This window comes from Pteropus alecto, unplaced genomic scaffold, assembly GCF_000325575.1.
Source record: "Pteropus alecto unplaced genomic scaffold, ASM32557v1 scaffold152, whole genome shotgun sequence".
In the NCBI taxonomy this organism is placed as follows: domain Eukaryota; kingdom Metazoa; phylum Chordata; class Mammalia; order Chiroptera; family Pteropodidae; genus Pteropus; species Pteropus alecto.
Window position 1 is genome coordinate 7,349,601 of NW_006432227.1, and position 12,919 is coordinate 7,362,519.

The 12,919-nt window shown below is 34.3% G+C and overlaps 1 protein-coding gene across 2 annotated transcripts in view; it reads left to right on the forward strand.

The window, feature by feature from the left end:
• The window catches only part of CDH12 (cadherin 12), a 332,500-nt gene that overhangs the window by 119,475 nt on the left and 200,106 nt on the right, over positions 1-12,919 (forward strand). The gene's annotated exons all lie outside the window — the stretch shown is intronic.

A 12,919-nucleotide genomic window follows, 5' to 3' on the forward strand; every position in this document is an offset into this window, starting at 1 on the left:
TAAGTGAAGGTTCGTAAATATCTGGCTCTTGTGGACCATGAAACATCAAGGTTCGATCCTCATCATTTGGGGGCAGAAATAGTGGAAATGAGAATAGGATGGCAGTAAGCCTTGTTAGTTTCCAGATATTCCTGACTAAATCCATGTCCCCAAATTCCCAGTCTGAACTGACCAACCGCCCAGAATCTACCCCCTTTTCTGTTCCCATTGCTTAACGTTTTCCTGGAATGAAAGAGGAGTTTTAAAATTGAGTTTGGTTAAAGAATTTTAATCACACACTTTTCCCCTGTTGGAGGCAAATGTCTAAGCATCCTTGAAGGTGCCACTCTGCTTGACAGCTGCCGCTGCTCGTGCTACCCTTTATTTCAAGGACAAGGAGTTCTAGAGAAATATTTTGGACAATAAAGGAAAACCTAAACATTATTTCAAATATGAGTTTAGGTAAGGGGTAGTAAATTATAGCTTTCAGATCAAATCCAACTTACTGCCTTTTTCTATAAATAAAGTTTATTGGAACACAGCCTCTCTTATTTGTTTACATATCATCTGTGGCTGTTTTCACACAAGATGGCAAAGTTGAGTAATTAGGACAGAAATAACAACAAACCTAAAATATTTATTCTCTGGTCTTTTACAGAAAAAAGGGTGCCGCCTCTTATTTAGACCATTAACCATGACACAACAAGAACACCATATGGGCTTAGATCGTTCATTTATGAACACTCAAAACAACTGTCCTCTCAGTCCTGTCTCTGTCCTGAAGATTCAGAGGGCTCATTGTCAGAAATGGGTCTCCTGGGAGAAGACTGGCATAGTACAGTGAAAGAATTATGGGCTCTTTTGTGGCTTTGAATAATCTTACTACCTCAGCATCCTTGTCTTTAGGGATAGTATGGAAATAAAATACTAAGGTGGTTGTGGGGATTACTTGCTCCATATGTGTGGGGATTACTTGCTCCATATGTGTATGTAGGTTCTCAGCCAGTGTCATTTATGTTACTATGCTACCCCCACTCCACACATTTTTTTGCCTGTGTAGAAATTGTAATATTTCTGATGAAATGTGGGGTATCTAGATTCATCAGAATGTATTTTTCACTGCTTGGAGCAGAGCATTATGTATGTAGGATCTATCATATTTTACAGAGTAGATTCTTGTTCCCACTATTACCCTTTAGGTGAATTGCCAAGAAGCTCACAGCACCATAAGCATGCTTATGGCTCCAGCTCTTGTTCCCTTATCCAAGTGTATCTATAGCACCAGAACAACAGTATAATATAATTTGGGCCATATAGTGACAAGAAGTAGGGAAAAATTATTACTAGAATTCATTGAGCTCACTTTGTCAAGAGTGCAGTGATTCCTATTGCAAAGTAAGGATGAAACAAGTTTATTCAGGGTTGTAGTGGGAAAGTCTGATGAAAACCTAATATATTCATGTGAAGAAATGAAGAAAATTAAGATCAGAGTCTTGTAGCACACTAAAGATACAATAAGTGTCAATATGCATAGTGGAGAAAAATAATTTAAACATTTTAAAAACACCATTTTCCTTTCTTCAATTGGTTTAAACATTTATTATGTATAATGTATGCTCATTTATATTCATTACAATAAACAATTACAAATTAATTTTGCAATTATATGCAGATTTTGAAATTTTGCATTTCATGGGAGAAATCTAGAAATCATATTTTAGATTGCCAAAGTTTAAATTCAAAGTTAAGTGTTAGTTGTGGCATTTTCATCAGTCTATGTAAACACGTATTCATTAATTAATTATCCTGGCACATTTCTAGTTTTTGCCTCTACTGATTAGATATTTCTGTCATATGCAATCTTTGATTAAATACCAAATTTTAGTTATCATATGGGGCATTGAATATATCTAAAAATAATTATTTAATTTTTACCATTCAGTCAGTTTTGATATAACCACATTCATATATCATAGGCAATGCCTTTATTAATGGCTATGGATGCATGCTAGTAAGTGATTTTTTTGATCCAACAATGATCAAGGGCAGCTATTAAGTTAATAGTTAAGTGAGTAGGGGAACATCCTAGTTCAATTAGGTAAAATAATTACTTACAGAAAAATAATTATGTGCACTCTCAATACACTAAGATTCCTGGATGAGAGTTCAGAAGAACAAATAAGTTATAGATAAGTGGATAAGCACAGGGACTGTGAGGATTTTAGGTTGAGTACAATGTGAGCTTAGGTAGAAGGGTAGAGTGAACGTTGTGAGGAATTAAAATATAAATTTCAATATATTCCTTGCATCTTAGGCTTCAGTGATATAAATCTACAATATAGATCAGTCACTCTTACTTGCTATTTTGAGAATATTAGAAAACAAATCCCCATGTGCCAGTTGGGTGGGATGTCCAGTCCCTTCTCACCTGGCTCGCACCTTTCACGAATTAGTTTTCCTTGCAGCTTCTTCTGCACAGAGTTGGGGACAGAGTGCGATAATGCCATTGTCCCAGTCTCATGTGGCCTTGCAGTGCAGGAGTCTGCTCGTTTTCCAAGGCCAGGGCTGCCCCTCCTGATGCAAAGGAAGAGTTTTTTCTGCTCCGCAGTAGTCCAGTTGGGTATAGGGTTGCTGCTGAAGCCAGGGTGAAATCATTAATAACTTCCATTTTTCCTTTCAAAAGTGTTCCTGTTAAATGAGAAATTATATGGCCACTTTAGTGTGTATGTCATTTAGAAAACTTCCTGGCCTTAAAGGCTATGAACATATTGCTATAGCTCGATTAAATCACAGCTAGCCTGTAGCTATTTTGCCTGGGGCAGGAGGATAAGGGTGGGGCATGCCTATTGCAGCTGATTGACAGAGCATCCATAACCAGCTGCATTCTAGGCCTAAAATAACATCATTCTTCCGTGGCCTGGTCTTTGATGCAGAATTTTTCTAATCATCATTATGACTTTTCTCCTAGGGGTTGTTGTTATTCTTCTGACAATTTGTCCTCAATCAGATATTCTACATACTTTGGACATAATCATGTTAATAGCCTCCACATTACTACTAGAAAATTATTCTATTCTTTCAGAAACTGTCAAATGAAATAGATGCGTAGGAAAAAAAGTGCAATGTAATTTTAACAGTCAATATCAGCTAAGACTTGTGCAGACCTTTGCCAGACTACACATCTTGTTAGAAAACATTGCTCTCACATCAGTGGGATGGTTCTATGCCATATATCTATATGACTACAGTATGCTGTTGCATTCATTCTCTCCAGATCTAAGAAAAAGTTTGGTCCAAAAGTAAATCCTAGTCTTCTTCTTAGGAAGCAGAAACTAATTGTAAAGTTTCCAGCTGAAGTGTTTCTGGCTTCAAATATGGAAAAATCAGAACTCCTCCAGATAAGCACAAATATTATGGTGGGAGATAATTTGGCTATAAGCTCACTGGTTCCTCCAGCTCTAGTAATTATTTTCAATTTTTATAGAATTTGAATCGATGAAGTTGGAAGGGGAGAAAATGAAGTGGAGATGGTGTTTCCAGAAAAGTTAGTTAAAAGAGAAGGATTTCTAGTGTGAGCAAGTGACCTAAATATACCTTAGAAGTAAAGTACAAAGAAAGACTAAAAAGTTTTCTTGACAAGAGTGCATAGTAAAAATCACATTATGAGAGGAAATGGACACAGCCAAGTAAAGGACAAGAATTAAAAAATAAACCTAGGTCCTTCAAGTTGTAGCCTATTTTGATTACCCTGATGCTCTTGGGAACAACTTTAGCTTCTGAGATATGTTAACATAATTTCTAAGAACAATGGAAGATTTTTCTTGCTGACTATGAAATGATTCCTTTGATGTTACTTAAAAGATAAAGATTTAGGCATAAGCAACTATGGCTTTGATTCAAGGCTTAGGAATGATAAGAACAGGACGCATTTGAAAACTCCTGTGAGAGAGAAGGTGATAGAGTGTATGTTAGAAGTGAGCTATAATGTTAGCAATAATTACACTCATAAGTCAATATTTTCTGATTGCTATGTGGAGAGTATTTAGAATTTATTTCATTAATTCTCTCGGCACCCCGAAGAGGCTAGTGCTACTGTTTTCTACACATGAAGGGTAAGAAAGTTGAGGGATGGAGTTCTGTCATTTGTCACAGGTTGCTCATAATATTGGGCTGCTGGAGTCCAAAAATAGGTCTTCCCAATTACAAAGCTAGACGAGTGGCCACCGTGATAGAGAGATGTGCCTACATAGCTAGGATAACATTTGACAGTGTTTGATATGCTTGCTGGCACAGAAAGCGTGTTAACAGAGTGAAGCCAACTCCCTGATGAGCCCAGGCTGTTGGTGAAGAGCTCTGGGAAGGTACGTAGCGTTGCACTATTATTCATTCTCATGATGTCACTTTCAAGAAGATAAAGGGATGATGTCGAACGGGCTACAACTTAAGACATATGTTAATTTAGTCCCTGAAGAAGGACATCACAATTACTCAATTACCGGCTAAAGAACATCCAAGTGCGTTTATGTTTCAGTGGAAATGAAGAGTTTCAGAGCAGCAAGACTTTCAAGGCACCACTCCAAATATTTCTAGACAAATCAGCAACACAGAGTGGTACTTCAGACTTTCTTCATTTATCTGGTATAATTTATTTTTCCCTAATAAGAAAGATTCTGAGATTTCTTAAAAAAAAAAAAAAAAAAACCTGAAAAATATCATCATTAAATAGATAATGTGAGAGAGAAGAAAATCTTCTTCAGCTATCTTTTTAAAAATGTGAAAAACATTCTTGCTACATAAATATTAGATGTTGAAATATACAATGGTATATTCCTAAGAGGTTTTGAACTCTGCTTTGAATAGTCCCTTGGTTGGAAGTTCTGTTATTTGCTATATTTTGCTTACTTTCATGATGAAGTGTTTAAAAACTCATTCTCATGCTTCAACAAACTTTAAGGTAAATTGAACAAATGTAGTACATTTTTATTTTACCTGAAGAAAAGATCCCGTAAAGCTTGACAACAAAAGTTATGTTGAAAACAACAAATATATATACCGTTTGTAAAAATAACTTTTGAATACAATTTATTGATGGTTATGGAAAAACAAATCTTGCAAATCAAAACAAAATGAGTAAAATTTGTCATTTTCTTATCTTATTAGAAAGCAAAGGGGTGAAACAGATGAGCAAACACAACACCACAATATGTATGCACAAAATAATTGTCAAAATTAAATTTCAGGTCTGTGTCTCCACACAACTGGTTATGTGCCTTCGTGAATAGAAGGGAAATTAGAGGGAGGCAGTGTGGGCTGTCATAGGTGAATGATTGTCAGTAAAATATTCACAAACAAGGTTTTGTGAAATATGGCTGAAAGAAGATAATCACACATAATTTTAGGCCTCCAGTTTCACTCTTTGAAGTGAAACCAATAAATTGTGAAATAAAATAGCAACAACTATTCCTTTATTGTTAAGAAGGAATGTGAGAACAAGGTAGCAGAGATATACTTTAAGAAGATTATGGTAGAGGTAAAAATAAAAGAAAAATAATTTTAATAGATAGCGTTGTTGATTTTTACTTGTGCTTTGTGCAAGACAATGTGCTAAAGACTTCTCACACATCTCTTCCTTTACTCCTCATAAGATTTTTAATGAAGGTCTTGTGAAATGTATAAAGCTCTGACCCACATCTTTAAATCCTAAAGCAGAACTGCAGTTAAAAGAAAATATTCCACATGATAGGAGAAATTTCAAAATACTCAAATCCTGTATTTTCATATCTTGGAAACAATGAATAAAACCTATAATCCCCATGTAATATCTCTTTAAAGTCTTATTAGTTTCTCTCTCATATCGTTTATGTGCTTCCCCCAAAATAGCTCTTTTTAACCCACAGCCTTCCCAATCTCTGAAAAGTGGTTTCTAGTTACTATTCTATTCCACCATTCTTCTCTCATCCTCTTTTTGTCTGATTAGAAATACCCAGAAGATGGTTTTCTACTTTAAGGCAAAGTGAAAGGTAAAGTGAGGAGAACGACTAAGTACTCCAAGTCTGAATCATTTCCAAAGGGTAATAGAAGAGAAAGATTAGCAGCTCTTTTGCTTTAATAATTTGTATCTTTTCACATGTGTATTATTATTGCAGAAATGACAGAAGCAACACTTAAGAGAAATTTTGGAGGGTAGCCAAGGTCACTGCTCTTTTAAGTAAAGTAGCCAGGGTTAAACTCACCATCTCTTTGAATTGAGCCTTATTGATTTGGTCTATCTAAAAGCAAGCACCAAGAAGCTGACACAGAATCATCTTTGTCTTACCAATTGTATACTATCTACAATATACTGTATATAGTGATGTTGAATAATTTTTTATAGAATTAAAATATTGTATTTCATTAAAAAATGGCTACTCAATGAGATGTTTTCCAAGATTATTACTTGGCCTCTAGGTGATATTCTCCTAGACTTGATATTGTTGTAATACAGAAAAAAATGGCAATTACAGCTATTACTTATTCAGTGTCTCCTACGTAACAAGCTCAGAGATAGATAATTTAAATAATACCATGAGCTGGGCAGTGGGAGGATCCAGGTCCATACGGATTGTCTTCAGGAGGAATCAGCCATGTCTCTGCAACAGCTGTCAAGTTTTATTATAATGGGGTTTTTTTAGAGTTTATCATAATTGCATGGAGTAACTGTTATAAGAAATTAAAAAAAAAAGACTTTCCGATTCCTTCCTAACAGAGCATGAGTTAGTTTGGAGTAGGATATAGGAATCCATGTTTTTAATAGGAAACCCCCATGGATCAGATTTAGATGTCTCAATGATCACACTTTGAGAAACTTTGCCTTAGAGTTCAACAAAACACTGATTGGTGGTAAAATCGCCTCTTAGATATTCATTTTAAGATCAGTGTACTTGGGACAGATGATGTTCTTGCAATATTTGCTGGTTTCATGGTTGAACTCTCACTAGGAATTTTGAGTTTCCAAATTGTCAGCTTTTTCAAAAACTCCATAGAATACCAAGTATTGCGAACAGACTGTAATTTCCTCAATTGCTCATAATGTACCACAGAAAAGAGTTTAAAATTGTCACCGTAATCCAAGACTAAATTAATTCCAGGTGTGTGCAGCTTAAAAGGGTGATAATTGGATAGCAGATAAACTGACATAGTAGGTAGAAAAGGCATATAATGGTTGTTTAGACATGTTTAACTGCTGAGATATATAATAAAAAGTTTAACTGGATCTGTCTATTAGAAAATTGCAATACTACTAGCAAGTAGATTACTAAATTTGTTTAACTAAACAAATCTTTGTGAATGACTACTCTGTGTCAGGTTGTGTTTTAGACATTGTATATACCAAAAAAAGATCATAAACATTTTTAAAATTATATAAGCACAATACAAAAGGTTGAAAGTTATTATAACCTGACAAAACCCAGCAAATCTTTACATAGCACATAATAACCGATGTTAGGTTTTGTTAATAAGAACTCAACTTGATTAAAATCAACTCGTGTAGGACAGGAAAGGAGTGGAGATATTGCAGAGGAAGCTGCATCTGCAAAGCATGGGTGCGCACATCAACATGGACCTCCAGTGAAACTCCAAGATATTCAGAGCGTCTGAAGAAGCACAAATAAAGAGTTTAAGAAAGAAAAGAAAAGATGTGAAAGTGTTCCAAAAGAGTCACCTCATTAAGACTATTTCTATGCATAAGGATTCGGCTTTTGTTCTGTAGAAAACAGAGTGCATTTTCTAGAGAGTTTAAAGCAGAGAAGGGACGTTATCGCATTTTCATTTTGATAGACCTCTGTGATTGCAACATAGATGTTCATCGAATATGCATTGAACTTAAAGGGAATCCATGAAGAGTTTGGCAGAGACTTCAGGGCTTGAAGTAAAGCAGCAGCAGTTAACGTGGAGAGAAAATGACAAATCTGAGATATATTTCAGAATTAAAAGTAGCTGGCCTCAGTAAGGAGCAAAGGGAAGGGCTCACTTACAGGTTGACATGATTTGGTGTGCAGTGGCACAATGACATAAAACTTAGTCAATAGAAATAATTTTTAAAAATCATTTTGTAAGAGTTGCTAAATTCTGGGCTCCAGACTTGTGTCGATAATAGATATGGACCACTAATTCCCAGCATATGTATATATTAACTCCAGCATATGTATGTATCAATAGCAGCCAGGGATCTTTAATTCATAAATTTACCAAACCAACCTAAGAATTTGTTAACAAGGATTGAATCCATCCTATGTAATGAGAATTATATGCAAATTACTCTAGAGGTGATTCAAGCACGAATATAAGCAGCAATTTATAAATTGTATTATTCATATATATGTCATAAATAATAAAAAAACTTATTATAGCTTCTATTTGGAATATTAACAGATTCATTTTTCTCCTAGATTCACAGATATTTATTCTTGCATACACCAGTGGTACCACAGTTCTGTGCTCAGTTGTCATTCCCTTTTTACATAATCTTTACTATTATTTGCAAAATGTCCTTACCACTTGTACCTGAAAATAGTTATGAAACTTTTTTTAATACTTTCTATAAAGAATTTTTATTTGTTTGTTTCTATGCTTTTGAAATTTTGGTCTAGCTATTTGCCATGTTAACCAAAATGCTTGCATATGGTAACTCATGCTTTCTCTCTTTTCTTCATTCTACTCCTATATATTCTCTCCCCACCCCCCTCCATTTCAATTATTCTATCTTTCCATATTTCAGGCACTTAATTTTTTTTCTTTGACCCTATTGTCATCTGTGATCAATAGTTCATTCTTGCCAGGAAAAATTAATTATGACCTCACCATAAACTAAAAACATGTTTCTTGTTATAATAGCACTATTATATTTAGCACTATTCTAATCTTCTAATCTTCTTATATATTAGCACCTTTTCAAATTTCCAGAACATAACCCAAAGTCCCAAACAAAAAAAGGAAGTCATTGTGCCAAAACTTTAAACTGTAAGGAATGTACTAAAACATTTTAAGCATCATCAGTACTCTCTCTTGATTTATTTTTGTGTATGTTACCTCTGCTTTCTCTTCTGTAAAAAAAAAATATATATATATATATAGTGTTAGCAAGAATTATTTATTGAATAATTAATTTTAGAGATAGATAGATAGATAGATAGATAGATAGATAGATAGATAGATAGATAGATAGATATGGAGAGAGAGAGAGAGAAAGAGAGAGAGAGAGAGAGATGATTTTTTTCTGTTGGATCATGTCTCTCTAAAAGTTAAAAACAAAACCATAGCCAGTTTATTACATATTCATTTTACAACCTTAGGATGAGAGAGGAAAGAGACTTCTTCCTGGTCTGATCTAGGTTATCTCTTATGCCAAATGCATGTCCAGTGTGTGTCCAGGAAGACTAAGTCATAACTATTTATCCAGCTTATTTCATATGACTACCCTTGAAAACAAGGGTATCTCAATCCACAATCCTCCTCAGATTAATACTTATAAATGAGAGGCATATAAAAAGTCTCTCAGAGGAAAGGGATAAATATCTATATTTTAAATAGGTATTTAAAATATCTATTAAATGCTACAACATTCTTTGAGAGGATATTGATAAACACCAAAACAAAATACCTATTACACACGACAACATTCTTTACTGCACTAATTATAGCTCAGAGGCATTCATTAAGACCATTTCACACACATTATCTTGCCATCAATAAAAAGAGAAAACACTAGAAAGGTGTCGAGTTGTTAAAACATGAGTGGGATAATGAAATTAATTTCAGATATGTTCAGTTTTAGATAATGACCATTTAGAAGTTCAATGTGTTAACTGGACTTGAGGGCAGAGGTTAGACTTTGGGATATGAGTTTGGAAGTCAGCAACACAAAGGAGGCAGTTAAAAACTAAAAATAGATATATGCATCTACATGTATCAAGAATTCATCTTTAAATCTCTCTTATCTGACTGAATGGCACAAAGGCATACTCAATAAATACTTTATGAATAGCTGGGGCAAAGAATGTGGGGAGTCTTTATTTTTAGATTTCAAATTTCTGTTGATACTTGCATGTAATATATGGATAAAGACTTGGATCAAGTTGCTTAAATGTTGGACATCATCAAGCAGAAAGATGTATAGACTGTGTAAGTAGTACATGTTTTCAGGATTTAGGCTTAAAGTTGTTGGGGAAATGCTAGAAAACTGTTAAGAGGCTGTAGTGAACACCTGTTCCTAAGAGATCCTCCAACATCATTTCTCCTTTGCTTTCAAGCATCTGAGCAGGTGGGTCTCTAACATTAAACCCAGTGAATTTCTAGCACCTTTTTGGAAAAAAAAAAAAAAGGTAAAATGATGAGATATTCTCTCATTTTGGAAAAATATTTCCAAGATGAAAGCACATTTCTACCTCTGAAAGCAAAAGCAAAAGTAAATGAAGGCAAACCATAAGGAAAATTTTTCTTCGAGTGCCGAAGATCTTGCAAGATTTAGTGTAAAAAAATTCTCACATTATGGTGTTTAACATCTTTCAACCATGTTCCACTCCTCCATGCTGCTTTTCACACACACTAGCTTTTGATTCTTCAGATTAAAAAATAAATAAACAGAGCTATGAAAGTTAAATGACTTTTCCAAATTTATAAAGCTAGTAACTGTCAGTCAGAATGAGGATGAAAATCTTTAGATTTGGGATTCGGGGCTCTTTCCAGTTTGCCAGAACTGCTGCTTGGCCGCTTTAGTTTAACTGTTGCTAAATTGCCATGGGGCTGTAAAATAAATATTTTTTATTAAATAGAATAGGTATTCAGTTGTAAAACATGTTTAACCATTCAAATATATAATTGTCTAGATTGTTGGTTTGATTATCAATTTAGTCAGAATAGCTACACTATTTGAACAAGTAAACAGCCCATAGTTTTCTCAACATCACTTATAATTTTGTAAATCTGTTCAGGCATGCTGATATGTTTACATTGGCATTGGCAAGGATACTTTCTAATATGGTGAATGAGCTGGGTATATTACTTTCCCATGGCTGCTGTAACAAATTATCACAAATTTAGTAACTTAAAATGATTCAAATTTAACATCTTACAGGTTTGTAGGTCAGAAGTCTGACACGGATCTCAACCAAGGTGCTTTAAGGACTACATTTCCTCTGGAAGTTCTAGGGGGAATCTGTCACCCCTGCTTTTTGTAGCTTTTAAGGGCTGCCTGTATTCCTTGGCTTTTGGTGCAGTCATCATCTTTAAGACCATCAGGAGCCTGCACTCTTTCTCAGGTTATATCATTCTGGTTCTACTCTTTCATAGCCAAATCTTCTTAGACTCTCTTGAACCTCGTGATTCTACTCTTTCATAGCCAAATCTTCTTAGACTCTCTTGAACCTCGTGATTACTTTGATCCCACCCTGATAATAGAAGATGATCTATCTCAAAACACTTAATGTAATCACAGCTGAATCACAGCCTTTTGCCAAGTAAAGTAACATTTTAACAAATTCCAGGAATTAGGATGTGGGCATCCTGAGGAAGAAAGCATGATTTTGTCTACCATACTTAATTTTGATTTTCAGGCTTATGGTTTCCAAGAATTTTCATATTTTTTTGTCTGTGTAATATATAACTTATTTATTCTGAATTTACTTCCCAAATTCAATTCTTTTTGTATTCTCAGTTCTCTCTATTCTCAATTTTAGACTTCATTAACAAAAATACAAGTAAAGATTACAAATAAATACTAATTTTCCTTTCATACTCTCTAAAATAAATGTTTATTTCTTAAGTAATCAAGAATAAAATTTTCTTAGATTAGGAAAAATAAGTATTCAATCAAGGCAATGAGTTATGTCAAAGCTGTCTTTTGGCATTTTTGGTTGGGAGAAACTAGTTTAAAAAATCTATTACTGAAATTTTTTAATGTAAAATCTTGATTAAGAGAAATTTTATAGGGCCTTAAAACATCAATTAAAGCTTGATTAAATTTTACAGCCCCTAAAGGCTAATAATACTTTCTCTTTCCAGATGACACAGAAATATGCCCTCTATACATAAGGCTCATTAGCAATGTCATGGCTCTAAAAATCTGCATGTAGTAATTATTCTAAAATAACTCGAAAAAAAATTAAACTGCATCCCTCTGTCTTATAAATGACTACCCACTAGAGAATATGTTTTCTAATTTATGGCCTTCTGAAACAGTCTTCCGTTTCCTGGGTTTTAAAAAAGCTCTATATTGGATCAGATCATAATATTATCATTATCGTACCATATTGGAAATGAATCCTGTTATTGTCCAGTGATTCTTGTGATAGTCCCTGTATGCGCTAATACACATTCTCAACGACTTTCATTGTCAGCATGTTCCATGATCCTTAGCATTCAATCACCATAAGTAATAGGTGCAGTGTGGGATAGTAAGCCAAAGCTGAAAAATTGATATTTTCCTTCTGCAAGAGCACATGCATCAATTGATAAACAGTAAACCAGAGGAAAAAGCATTTCCATTATTAGTACAGTGCACCAATCATACCATCTAAGGTACTGCATTTATTTTTCCCATAAATGCGTAATAGAATCCAGCTAATGGCCTTTATATGTCAATGCCAGCTGCCTCTATCCAACTAATATGTAGTTGTTTCTAGTTTAACCTTAATTGATAGGAGCAGTGGATACTCAGAATCAATCAATGAATTTCTGTGGATTCAAAAGGGGATTGTCATATAATCCTAATGAATTCTGGCAGCTGGCATTTGTATAGCTTAACGAATGTCATAAATATAGTGAAAAGTTTGAACAATGGTCAAGTTTCCTTGTAGAATTTTTGAAAGGTTAATGTTAAATCAAGACCAAATTTTTAGAATCTTCTTCTGGAAACTGTGTGTGTGTGTGTGTGTGTGTGTGTGTGTGTGTGTGTGTGTGTGTG